General features: G+C 44.9%; 1 long non-coding RNA gene across 1 annotated transcript in view; it reads right to left on the bottom strand.

The window, feature by feature from the left end:
• Nucleotides 1–13,169: 13,169 nt before the first annotated feature.
• LOC309839395 overlaps nucleotides 13,170–14,089 on the bottom strand; it is a 113,258-nt gene continuing 112,338 nt past the window's right edge. Inside the window, exon 3 of the long non-coding RNA XR_014298507.1 lies at nucleotides 13,170–13,819. This is a non-coding gene — a long non-coding RNA (uncharacterized lncRNA). The remainder of the gene's footprint in view (nucleotides 13,820–14,089) is intronic.

Raw genomic sequence — 14,089 nt, 5'->3', positions numbered from 1 at the left:
CACCAGGCCAAAACCAAGATGTCTGCAAGGATGCATTTCCTCCTGGAGACACAGGGGAGAATGCACTCTTTAGCCTCTTCCAGCATCCAGAGGCTGCCCACATTCCTTGGCTAATGGCCCCTTCCTCCACATTCAAAGCCAGCCACGGCTGGTCAAGCGCTTCTCATATTGCATCACTGTCTGCCTCGTCCACTTTAAGGATCCCTGTGATTACATTGGATCCGCGCGGATAATCTATTTTGTGTCGGCAGACAGGCAGCCTTAATTCCATCTGCAACTTTAATTCCTCTTTGCCACGTAAAGCAACAAGTTCACAGATCCCAGGAGTTAGAATGCAGACATCTTTGGTGGGTAAGGTCACTATTCTGCCCTTCTACAGTCTGAAATACGGGGTAGCTGTGAGGGGATGGACATCCAACTTGACACTCCCCAGCACAGAGCCCAGAACAAGAAGCTGAGATTTCCCAGCAGGCTGAGGAGGAGAAGTGTCCGGGGATGAATGTTCAGGGTGGAGAAGGGAGAGGTGGCCATGACACAAGTAAGAACAAGCAGCTGGAGGAGAAGATGGAAGCAGGTGAGAGCAGCAGCAGTAACATATGAGTGAGGGAAAAGGTGTGAGTAATGGTTTTGAGCTGGATACAAATCTGTGCCTGGAAACTCTTGACATGTCGAAATAGCCCCGGAGGTAATGGCTTTAATTCTGAGCCACAGCAAAGACACATAAAACATTCCTTTTTGTTTTATACATTCATTGTATAAAACAGAGCAAACATATATACATCACTTCACAATTCTCTTCATGTCTGCATCACAACAAAAATCCTGTACCCATAAATGGAGTGTCTGACTGAGGAGAGCTATTCCAAGTAAGAATTTTCCATGGATTTGTTATGGCTGAATGTAGTGAAGTTGAAATAAAAGAATCTTCTTTGTGGTTCCTTTTAGATTAATGCGGTCCATTCCGGTGAAATGGCTGTATCTAACAATAATCAACCCTTCTTAACTCTAACAAAAACTTCATCATGTAAGGAACATGTTAGTTGTAGTAGGGGTTAGCAAGTCTTTGGACGGTAACTTTTTCTTGTTGTTCTGTAAGTTTGTTCTTATCTCCTTTCATTAAGTCATTAAAACATCCAGGTAATTTGGTAACTCTTTTAAGATGCAGTACGCACGCGCGCGCACGCACACACACACACACACACACACACACACACACACACACAGTTGATTCAAGGCGCATGGAATGAAAAGACAAAGATGAGGAAGACTAATGGGATTAAATTAGGTATCTAGGGCTTCCCTGGTGGCGCAGTGGTTGAGAGTCCACCTGCCAATGCAGGGGACACGGGTTCGTGCCCCGGTCCAGGAGGATCCCACGTGCCGCAGAGCAGCTGGGCCCGTGAGCCATGGCTGCTGAGCCTGCGCGTCCGGAGCCTGTGCTCTGCAACGGGAGAGGCCACAGCAGTGAGAGGCCCGTGTACCGCCAAAAAAAAAAAAAAAAAAAAAAAGGTATCTAAGATGTGTTCAGGGAAACATATTTACTATGCCGAAAGCCTCAAGGAAGAGTCAAGGCTTTTGTTAGAATTTTTAAACCATTTTTTTACATAACACAAATATTAGACAAAAAATATACAAATTATATATACATGAATGTAGGCAAATTATATATATACACCTAGAAAGAGGGAGAGGGAGAAAGACAGAGAGAGAGGGCAAGTCTTCTGAAGCATGTGCTGTGATAGGCTGCTGCCAAGCTGGCCTCCCTGGTGCTAAAGATCTGTGTCCCCTCCCGTTCAGTGTGGGCGGGAGCTTACTTCTAACCACAGAACATCCAGGACTGCAGAATCCACTGACGACACTACGTGAGACTCCATCTTAGCAGACTGTCTGCTTAGAGTCCTGAAGAGAAGCCCATACCAGCCTGGAAGCAGCAAACGGCCCCGTCGTGAACTGAAAACAGAGAAAGGCACGTGCCTGAGAACTGTGGGCAGCCTTGAGGCTGTGAAAGTGGCCTCCAGCCAAGAGCCAGTAAAAAGTCAGGGCCTCGTGCGTTCAGCCCCAAGGACATGGCTTCTGCCAACACCCTAAGTGCTCCTGAAGGTAGACTCTTCCCCATTCAGGCCTCCAGGTGAGAACACAGCCCAGACGACACCTCGGCTGCAGTTCCGGGAGACAGGAGAACACCCAGCTAAGCCACATCTGGGCTCCTGTGTCACAGAGATGGTGGGATGACAGACGCATGTTATTGTGAACCAGCGCATCTGCGACAACTTGCGAGGCAGTAGAGAAAACTCATAAGAGGCACTTTTAGAATTAAGTTCCATTCCATTTTTGTTATGAAGAAAACACCACATTTGCTAAAATAGTTATTTAAAATTAACTATGTTTTCCCTCTGATTTGTATGAATGGAAATTGGATAAATACTTTTTCTCTAAATTGGAGTCTCAGTTTGAGACGGGAAATCGTGCAGACTTTAAACAGCTGCCCTCATATCTAGCAAGGCAGTCTTGATAATTACATCTGTGGACCTAGAATCTCAGTGTAGCTGACCTATCCATGACCTTGAATTTTGGTAGTTTAATTTCTTAAACAGACAGCAATTATTAATTATATGTTATTGGATTACTGAATTTTTAATTTTTTACTGATTAATGGTTTTCATAAAGGTAGATACAATCTAAAGGTGTGTGTGTGTGTGTATGTGTATATATATATATATATATAACTATGAGATTATTTTCATCCAACATCAACCTTTTTCTAGTTTTTATTCAATGATTTATTTACCATCGTATACAAACACACGAGGAAGACTTGGTAGGCATAAGATAAGAAGGAAGGTACTTTATCTCTCAAAGGATCGTAACTCATTGTAGACTCTTTTCATTTCATTTTATTTATTTTTTAAAGTTTATTTATGTATTTATTTTTGGCTGCATTGGGTCTTCGTGGCTGCGCGCGGGCTTTCTCTAGTTGTGGTGAGCTACTCTTCATTGCAGTGCGTGGGCTTCTCACTGCAGTGGCTTCTCTTGTTGCAGAGCACAGGCTCTAGGTGCATGGGCTTCAGTAGTTGTGGCACACAGGCTCAGTAGTTGTGGCTCACAGGCTTAGTTGCTCCGCGACATGGGGGATCTTCCCAGACCAAGGATCTGGGAACCCGTGTCCCCTGCATTGGCAGGCGGATTCTTAACCACTGCGCCACCAGGGAAGTCCACTGCAGACTCTTTTCTTGTGCAGATATTGAATTCATTCTTCATTAACCCTTCTCTTCTTGATTCTACACAGAACCTACCAAAACTGCTCTCTTTCTACAACTCAGCTACACGTTGGAGAAGAGAAGGAGTTTATCCTCTCGGGTAGAATCTGAAGGGTCACATAAGGTCCTCTAGTCACATGGAGTGAGCTGTAATATCATCTGATCCCGAAACTGAATGTCTCAAACACACTTGCTCGCTGTTAACCGCTGGTGCATCAACAACAAAGCTCTGCTGTGCTTTCACAACTGTGCTAAGACCTGTGGGAGATGTAGATGTGCCTCTCCTTGGCTGTACCTGGTTCAGAGGAGTGCCAGCATCCTGACCCATGAACTCACCTCTGTGATGTGGGTTAGGGGTTCCTAAAAGTGCCCCAGACCACAAATTTCTCATCACCACCCAGTCTCAGTGCCAACATTTTCACAGGTAACTTACTGAACCTATTTAGTAAGGAGCCAAACTAAAATGGAACTGACCTATTTGAGAGAAAATATATGAATTCATTATCAGATGCTGACTTTAGGATAAATTGATTTTCTAGGGTAGGTGCTCCCCAGTTAAACTGATCACTAGTTAAAGCCAGGATAACATCAGAGAGAGAGTATTTTATTACAGAGAATATGATCAGGGATACATCCTGTGTTTTTCTGGGACAAACCTCAGTTATGAATCAAAAGGAAACAGCACAAATATTTTATTGAGCTGCTATTATGTACAAGGTATTTTCTTAAGTAGTGGGTATGTTAAAATGATGACTAATATATGACACACTGTTTTTATTTTTTTGCAGGGATAAATTGATTTTTTAGGGTAGGTGTTCTGCAATTAAACTGATCACTAGTTAAAGCCATGATAGTATCACACAGAGAGTATTTTATTATGGATATCAGGGATACATTGTGTATTTTTCTGGGACAAACCTCAGTCACGAATCTAAAGGAAACAGCATAAATATTTTATTGAGCTGCTACTATGTCCAAGGTATTCTTTTAAGTAGTGGGTAGGTGACAATGATGACTAATATATGACACACATACTTTATGTTTTTATTTTTTTGCAGGTATCAGTATCTTATTCTTTTTTTGCTGAGTAGCATTGATTATGGGAATATACTACAATTTGTTTATTCATTCTCCTGTTAGTAGACATTTAGGTTGTTTCCAGTTTGGGGCTATCTTTTGGGGAGCGTACACATTTCCCTTGGATATATACCAAGGAGGAGAAATGCTAGGTCATAGGGTAGGTGTGTGTCTATTAGGAACTTCCAAACAGCTTCCCAGAGTGGTTGTATAAACTTACACTGCCACCAGCAGTGCATGAGACTTCCAGTCGCCCCATATCCTCTCTGACACTTGGTAATGTCAGTCTTTTTAATTTTAAGAATTCTGATGGGTGTGTAGTGGTGTCTTTATCTTTTGGTTGAAGTATAGTTGATTTACTGTGATGCATACAAACACGTAATGAGATAGGGTACCGTGAAGATTTTGATGATGCTACAAATCAGTTAAAAACAAAAGGTCAGGGTAGTCATAGGGTTTGAGCAGGTTTAAGGTGTTACACAGCTGGAAAAAAGTCACTGAAGTGGGAATGTGCTCGGTGTACTTGGAGGACGGGCAGGTTTCTGTGGGGCTGAGACTTCAGTGTCGGGGAGGGAGGATGTGAAATGAGGATAAACGGTGGACTAGTCCTGCCTAGGGAATCCGCATGTCAAGTTATACTTGACATGCTTGAATATACTTTATAGGTGTGAGAGGCAATGAGAAGGCTTAGGTCTACGAAGGTAACTCTCTTGACGTATTCGGGATGGATCAGAGTGGGAGAGACCGGAGGCAGAGACAGCTGTCGGAAAGTGAAAGAGAGGCTGTTAAGTCTGAGCAGGGAGGCGGGGAACTAGAAGCGGATGCTACGAGTCCCTGAGAGATCAAATCGGCAGAATTTCGCTACTGAAAGACATAAGCAGCAAGGGGGAGGAGAGTGGAGATAGTTCTGAGGTTTTGAGAAGAGCCAGCGGCAAAGTACCCAATTCAAACTGGAAAAAGAAAGAGTCGAGCTGTGGGGAGACACTGACCAGCCGGCTGGCCACTTTAAGACTCACAGAGCCTAGGGAGCAGAGTGGAGAAGAGGCAGGTTTGAAACAGACACCAGCCGCCCAGATGCAAGCGGTCATGGGAGAGACACACCTTTTTAATTTACAGGAGACCTAGCTTTGATCTGACCAAGCCCCGACTCTTAGAGTTTACCTTGTCCAACTTGACAGTTAGATCAAGGGGGTTGTGCCGACATGGTATGTCACTGACTTCTTGTTTAAATATCATGTGTAAGGATTTTACTAGCTCATAACCAAATGGGCTCTTAGATGAAGCTAACAATGCTTCAAAACCACAGGGCAAGAGTGAGGAAGGACATTGGCAAGAGATGATCAGCGTGACATAGCCGTATAAATCACCTTGCAGTGGACCAGCAGATATAAACGTCATCCAGTGTGACAATACGTGAGGCTGACTTGGCTGACATGCTAGCTTGGTGAATCTCCATGTACACTCTTTTACGATGAGGTCCTAAATTATTTTTGTTGGCTTTACCCACAGTTAAAACTTGCGTCATGGAGTATCATTTGTACTTGTTTACCCAATATTTTCTCCTCCTTAACACAATCAAAAATAAATCTTTCCCCTTAACGTTATGCTATTGCTTTACATGTTTTATTTGTAATTTTTATTTATGCTTATTCCTTCAATGCTACATTGTAAAAAATTAATGTGTTTTTGCCTCTTCAAGCTTAACTATAAATTAATTGTTATGAACCAAAGACATTTCACCCGTCATGAAAAACATAAGACAAACTGGCAGTCTGTTCTGTTCTCTATGTGTATTGGCCTTCTCTGAAGGAAATGCATTTGAAAAGATAATGCATGTGTCTAGCACTGTGACTGGCCAATGTGCAACTGACAAAGAGTTCTACTCTTCCCTTGCCTCCCAGGTCTCTTACTTCTAACTCTTGGAGGTGGTGTTATGTTTCACACAGTTCAAAGACAGTTCTGGTCCTAGCCAGGCTGCCACGTAGTTGTTGGAGCTTGAAAGAGCGTCTACGTTCTCTGGTCTCAAAGTCTTCAGGTACAGATTAAAGTGCACCTCAGCTCCTTGTTCTCTGACTTGTTGTCCAGCCAATCACATGCTTATTTCATGTTCACCTTGTTCCCTCTCCCTTTCTTTGTTCCTCTTCATGAAACAAAATTGACATTCTCTCCTGAAAGACTCTATCTTTAAGCCAAGTCTCTAATGACTATTATGGAAAGGAATAATGCCATCCATTGATTTCATTTACCATCATTAAATACCTATTAAATAACAGGCCCAGTTTCAGAAACTGGGAATACAGCAATGAACAAAATAGAGAAAGCTGTACTCCTGTGGAGCTTACATTCCAACGTGGAGAGACAGAAAACAATCACGCAGTTACAATATAAATACACAGAATATATAACAGGGCAAGTGATAAGGAAAGCTAGCAGGAAAAATGTGCCAGGTGTGGGGATAAAGAGTGATAGGGTGGGCGGAATTTACGACAGAGCAGCCAGAGAGAAAAGTCTCTGATAGTGGCAGTAAAGGAGGGAGCAGTGCAAGCACCTGGCGGGGAGAAGGTCTAGGTAGCGGAAACCGTAAGCAGAGACGCCCCCCAGTGCACAGCGGTGTGCTTGGCCCCACCTCTTTACAACAGGTAAAGAGGCTGAAATGACATCGGAGAGATAGCTGGGCACAAGACCACGTCGCTGACGCTGGTATAGACTTTGGATTTCTTTCCGATAGAGAAGGAAAACTACACAGGGCTTTGTTATGACTGACGCTGAAATATGTGAGTACAATAACATACAGTTTAATATAGAAGAATGATAATTTATACATTAACCGACTCACTGTGGCTGAGTAGGAAGACAAGGGTAGAAAGGGGTAGACCAGTTAGACGGCCCTCACAGCCCTCAAGGTGAGTTATGATGCTTGTGTGGTAACTTGGTTTAGGGTGGTAGGGGCAGAAGTGGTGAAAAGTCGTTGTATTCTGCAGGGAGCTGGAAGACACAGCCTGCGAAGTACGTGAAGGATTTAGATACAGAGTGCAAGAGCAGCAGGGAGCTCAGGAACGGCCCAGCTACCGAGGAGGAGCGAGTGGACAGAAGCTGCCCTTTGCTACAAGGGGCAAGGCTGCGGGAGTATCAAGACTCTCTCGTGGGTTCAGAAGCCGGGTGGGTGTGGGGTGATGGAACTCAGAAGTTCTCACACATGGACAGTTTCTCTGTGTAAAGAAACAAAAATATAACTACAAATCCAAATCTTGCTTTACACAAGCATCGAGGTTATGGGTTTTGAGACGTCCTGGGCAGTCTGACTTAGTTTATACCCGGCGTGCCGGGGAGAAGAGGCAGTTTCTGAACTCCCCTCACTCCAGATGGCCGAAGACTAGGCACAGAAAAGACACACTGCCCATGATTCATTCAGCAAACGTGGATGGGGCGCCTGCCATGCGCCCGGCACTATCCCATGGCCTTGGGTTACAGCAGTGAACTAACGGACCGTATCCCTGGGTTCAGTGTTGAACTCGACACCGCCTGACAGAACGTGCCCTGTGCTTGGCAGCCTGCCCCTCCAGAGCTTCGGGGAGTAAAGGGCCGCCCGATGCCCCCTTCCCACACTGTGTCCTAAGGGGCTAGGAGAACAAGCAACATTGGGTGCTGTCAGGGGACCCCAGCGGGTTGCTCGTCTGCCTGCCCTCATCCTGGTACCGACCCTACCCCTCCTTTAGCCTGCCTCCCTGTCCCTCCCCACCCCCCTTCTAAAGCCCCCCACGGTGCTTTTGCACCAGGTTTCCATGCTCAGCAACCCCTCTTCGTCCTCACATCCTCCCCGGAGATTCTCTTCACCTTCCTTCCTTGGCACAAACCTAGTTTTTGCAGGATGACACAGCTTCACGTGCAGCCCTCCTTTTTCTCCCACAGCTTACAGAGGCGGCAAGGCTTGGAGGTGCCCTTCACTTTGCTCTGTCCTCTTTCAGCCGAGCAATCTCTCCTCCTTCGCGCTCCCTGTCATGGCCACTCCTCTCCTTACTGAGCCCCGATGCCCACTAGTCCTTTCCTGAAGCACAGCTGAACACTCTCGTGTGTTCTGACGTGAGGTCGCTCTCCTTGCGCCCCTTGCCTCCGAGCCCTCTGCACACCTCTCCTTCGCTTCGTTTACTAGCTGGAGAAAACTGTGCTTTCATAGGGCCTTGCGATTAGCTTAGTCCTGTCCTCATAACCCCCTCTCTTAAGGTCAAGTGATTAGGAACCTGAACTCCATCTGCGAAGTTCCTTTGGGCATGTACACAATGCGACAGAATAATGACAGTAACACCTGGGGCAGAACTCACAGGTGCCGTCTAGAAGTCAGCCTGCCACGTCTCCCGATAAAAACTTCCAAGCTGATGTTTTCTTCTTACCAGTGGGAGTGCGACTTAACGGGCCTAACCCTGAAATGGAGAAACTAGCATATGTGTATAGGAAGAGATTGCTGATTGACTGAACTCACTTCCAGACCGTGTTTTCATCTAAACATGGCTGACAAAGCCTGCTAGCAGCTGACAATACTTCCAGACGGTGCAACAAAGTCAGGCCACAAAGACCAAGAGGAAGTAGCCAGATAAAATGAATAAGGGGGCAGGGAATGAGAGCAGGAAAAAACTGTGCATCTGTAAAGATTTTATTTTTTAAACAATAATGAGAAGAGAGCAAGTACCAAACACTTGAGGTCTATGTTTTCGGCTGATCTCAACTCATTTATCTAAGGAGCAAAAGGTCAGACGTTTCAAGGGATCATTACATGGTGTTGAGTTGGATGAATCACACCATTCGTCATGGTGACATGGATGAAGAGGCCCACAATGAGTGATGCTAGGCTCAAAATAATACTCTTTTTTTCACATATATTTTACACAGACTCAAATGTTTAAAAACAGTGGGGAAATTAAACAAACACTAGGTGGCTGCTGCTTCTATGCTTTTAAAACAACAGTTATTAAACTTTTTTTTTTTTTTTTTTGCGGTACGCGGGCCTCTCACTGTTGTGGCCTCTCCCGTTGCGGAGCACAGGCTCCGGACACGCAGGCTCAGCGGCCATGGCTCACGGGCCCAGCCACTCCGCGTTATGTGGGATCTTCCCGGACCGGGGCACGAACCCGTGTCCCCTGCATCGGCAGGCGGACTCTCAACCACTGTGCCACCAGGGAAGCCCTATTAAACTATTTTTAAAAAGAAAAATAAGAGGCAGTGTGGTATACAGAATATTCACTGGAATCTAGAAAAAAATAATTTCTAGTCCCTGTTTTTCCTTTAACTGTCAACATGACCTTGGACAAGCATTATACTCTCCCTAAAGCATTATCTTCCGCATTTAAAATAAAAAATGTGACTTACCAGCAACTTCGATCACTTTCCCCTTAAAGTGATAGCCAGAGTGTATCCCTGGCGTCATGAGATACTGCAGACATGTTCACTAGTTTTCACTATTGTGAAGCACCTTCCAAAGCTCCAGGGATTCCCTTCTGCCCAAAGCTCCAGGTATCGCCCAACCCCATTTGATGGATGTAAACAAACGGCCTGATTCGATCACCCTTGGCATCACCCACTCACTCTCCTGATCGAAGAAGATTCATTGCTCGTGTCTGACCACAATCAGCCTTCCACCCGAATGGACCCACACAGACAGCTGACTGAACTATTTTACGGCCTTGATGTCTGTCCCAGGACTGCTGTTTTATATGACCGCCATTTAATTGATCAGGCACTCGGCATGATCCCACGGTGTCTGCTTCCCTTAAACCTTTACACACCCAATCGACCTTGCTCTATAACTGAAGGCAAATCTAGGGGGAAGATTCTAATTTGTATGACTTTCTGTTAAAGGGGTGAATACTAACAATTGTCAAGATTTCACTGATTCTTTCTGGGGAATTCAAATATATTTCAATCACCTGTTGTTTTATTAAGTAGAAAATGCACCAAAACCCTCCATTCTACTAGCCATTGTCTTCCTAGGCCTAACTCAACATGGAAAAAAAAAAAAAAAATTCCAGGCACAGGATACTGGGAACACAGAGCAAGTTCTTAGCATGTGCACGGCACACAAGACTAAAAATACAGCCTTACTGGGTTACAGAGGGCCTTCACCACATTTTCCATGTAAGCAGAACTTTGTTTTCATTATTTTATTTTTTGGGATTAGTGTTGGTAGAGGGATAATGGCAGAAAATATTTGGCTTGTGGTTAAAAACTTCACATGATAAAATTCCATGTGCAATGTTTTTTCTCTTTTCTGCACCAGTACTTAAGTGGCTGAGAACTTTTTCTTTTCTGTGTTCCTGGAATGCACATTTTAGACCCTTTGTGTGAGTTTGTGTGTATCTAAAACTACATATACACGGCCATAAACATCTGAAGTGCAGACATGGACTATGCACATCTGATTGTATACGTGCATAGACATGCACACAATATACGTAGATCAGAATATATACTGTAACTATACAGCCTTCTAAACTAAGTCACCAAGTAACGTGATAAACTCAACCCACCATGACGGGTATCAGAAGAAAATGAACATATTTAGCAGTTATGAGTTCCTGGTAAGGCTAGTGAGCCTTTCATCTAGAAATATTCACTGAGCATCTATTAAATACCTACTTCCTAAAGTGAGGCAGCTATAGGTGAAGGGATAGAAAAATAAAAGTTCTTTCTGCTTTAGTTCGAAATGTCTCTCTACAAAATTATTATACTCTAAAAAGAGTTGCTGAAAACAATTATAGAAAAGCGCTGGGTACACTTCTACAAAATTTTGTTAAAGCTAGTCCACTTGTTACATGAGGAAGAAAAATCCCTCTTTTTTTTTTTTTTTTTTTTTTGCGGTACGCGGGCCTCTCACTGTTGTGGCCTCTCCCGTTGCGGAGCACACACTCCGGACGCGCAGGCTCAGCGGCCATGGCTCCCGGGCCTAGCCGCTCCGCGGCATGTGGGATCTTCCCGGACCGGGGCACGAACCCGCATCCCCTGCATCGGCAGGCGGACTCTCAACCACTGCGCCACCATGGAAGCCCGAAAATCCCTCTTTGGGTAAGCCCCTTTCGTCTTGTTGCTTTGGGGCTTTACCCATTCTGGTGTATTCAAAGCAATCTTCCGTAAAAATCTCCTTCAATATTCACCACAGGTTGCTTCCTCCCCATCTGGCTCCTTTCTCTTACCTTCTCCATCAATGTGCTCTGACAGACCTGATTCACCTTGTCCTTGTCCATTTTCCTCACCGCTTGAAGCAAATCTATCATCAGTGCCTACCAATTCTGCCTCTATAGTATCTTGATAATTTGTGGTTTCGCTCTCAGATACACTGTGCCACTTTCTGCCTCTACTATTTGTAGCAATGTCTTTGCCTGTCTCTGCCCCTACAATACTGTACCTACAGCAGTATGGCTGAGTACTCCATCAGGAAACACTGCTCCCTTCTGGTTTCTTTCAGTTACTTTTCTCTTTTGTTGTTACTGCTATTGTCTAACAGCTTTATTGGAGTATGATACAGATACCAAAAAACACATGTATTTAATGTATACAATCGATGAGTTTGCATATGTGGGAACCTACGTATGCATATACTCAGGAAACCATCACCAGTCACTAGAACTCTCTGCTCTCAAGGAGATTACAATTTCCTTTGAAAAATAAGTCATGCTCACTTGAGCACCAACAACACGTTTGAACTGGAAGAATTCCAGAAAGACCAAGCCATGTCTGCGTGCACATCAGCAGTCCTGGCCCCCGTGGGGAGACTGGCTCAGGCCCCCAGGGTGGAGTGACAGCTCATTTCTACCTCCCTGAGCTGGATGCATGGACAAGGGGAGGAGATCACCTATTTTCAGCGCTGGAGTCAGAGGACCCCAAAGCCTCAGCAATTAGCCATTCGACCGAGCTCCTGCAACAGTTCATTTGACCAATGGCTTCTCTGCGAATCCCGTCTCCTCATGGTGACTGGCCTCTGCATTTCCAACTGGGGTGGTTTCTCTATCCCTGTCAGCCTCCAACCTAGTTTAAGACAGTTGTGTCTAGGGTTACCACAGGCTGGATGGCTCAAGCCTGGACATTTTTTTGAGCAGAAGGGTTTATACTCAGGCCTTGCTCTGAAACAAAGGGCAAAATCTAAGACTGTCCTGGACAAGCAGGGTTCTTTGCCCACCTCATCTCTTACCCTATTCTGATCTACCCCAAACCTCTGTTTCTCACAAACAGAAAATGATCAAAACAGGTTTTATCTAATGTAGCTGTGTGGAAAATACTGTCTTGATAAAGAGGCTATAGCAATAAGCTAAGGCTGGCGTCGTTAAGAAAGGTGTCTCGGGCTTCCCTGATGGCGCAGTGGTTGAGAGTCCGCCTGCCGATGCAGGGGACGCGGGTTCGTGCCCCGGTCCGGGAAGATCCCACATGCCGCGGAGCGGCTGGGCCCGTGAGCCATGGCCGCTGAGCCTGCGCGTCCGGAGCCTGTGCTCCGCAACGGGAGAGGGCACAGCAGTGAGAGGCCCACATACCGCAAAAAAAAAAAAAAAAAAGAAAAGAAAACGAAGGTGTCTCTTGGAGGGAAGGAGCTTTGGAAGAAAATGCGGAGTAAGCAATGCGCTCTGCTCCTCTAGCCCACGCGAGAGACGGCTTTTGCCTAATGAGTCTTTTTACTCAAGGCACACACATCTGCACCGCATCTGTTCTCTGTGGATCCTGACGAGCTGTGACCCTCACAAAACAGGCTCCAAGGCTCACACTCGCTGTCCAAATTCACACACTCAGCAGACTACATTATGCAGTCCTCCATTGTGGAGGTGAACACTGAAATGTTTATTGAAGAAACAATGTGAGTACAGACTTGGCTCCAAAAATATCCAGACTGGAGGGAGGGGAGGTATAGCTGAAAGCAGAGCGACCGTGCATGCACGCTTTGAAGCTGAGTGATGGAAAGTTTATTATACGATTATACTATTTTCTTAAGTTTTGTATTGGTCTAAAATCTAAACATTTTTTAAACATGCTTTTTCCCTGCGCTTTATATCTCTCACACCCAAATTCAATCGTGTCTTCACGTCTTGAGTCAGCCGATTTGAACTTGGCTTATTGGTGATTTCCATTTCCGCTTTCCAGCTCCTTATAAAACATTAATATGCTGTTTAATCATTTCACATTTGCACAATGATTACCTATCATGGGTTCGTTACTGTCCTAGCACTGTGTCTAGAATAACCAATACAACATGACTCCTGCCCGCAAACAGCTAACAGCTGCGCAGGTGCTCACAGGCATGGAGGTATACATACAGGTAGGCAGGTGTGACCAAGTGTCAAGTGTGCTTGGCTCGTAGTCCACAACAGGAGCCGTGGTGCTTTGTAACTGGGGTGGCGTGGGGTGTGAGAACTCAGCAGACAGCAGGTGACTTCTGAGTAAGGAGATATCTGGTGGCACCATTCTAGGCAGATGGAGATTCAGGACCAAGAATCGAGAGATGTCATCTACAACTGGAAACAACTATCAGTGACCACAGTGCTGTTTATTTTGTACACTATATATTGACAGTCATCATTCTACCTGTGAAAAGAGGATGAAGAAAACTGAAGAATTATCCTAGGCCCAAGGCCATCATCGTATGACAATTTACAATATCTTAAAACAAAGTTAATTTTAAGGATCTATTTTTCTCCTTAAATTTTTCATTTCACTAATTTTGTTAAAGTCCAGCTCCTCCTTTCTTGATATTCACGGCTTACTGCTCTGCATGTCTTGGAGAA

This window comes from Grampus griseus (genome assembly GCF_964374135.1).
Source record: "Grampus griseus genome assembly, chromosome: X".
Lineage (NCBI taxonomy): Eukaryota > Metazoa > Chordata > Mammalia > Artiodactyla > Delphinidae > Grampus > Grampus griseus.
The sequence above is the reverse complement of the archived record's forward strand: the minus strand, read 5'-3'. Positions and strand labels throughout refer to the sequence as shown.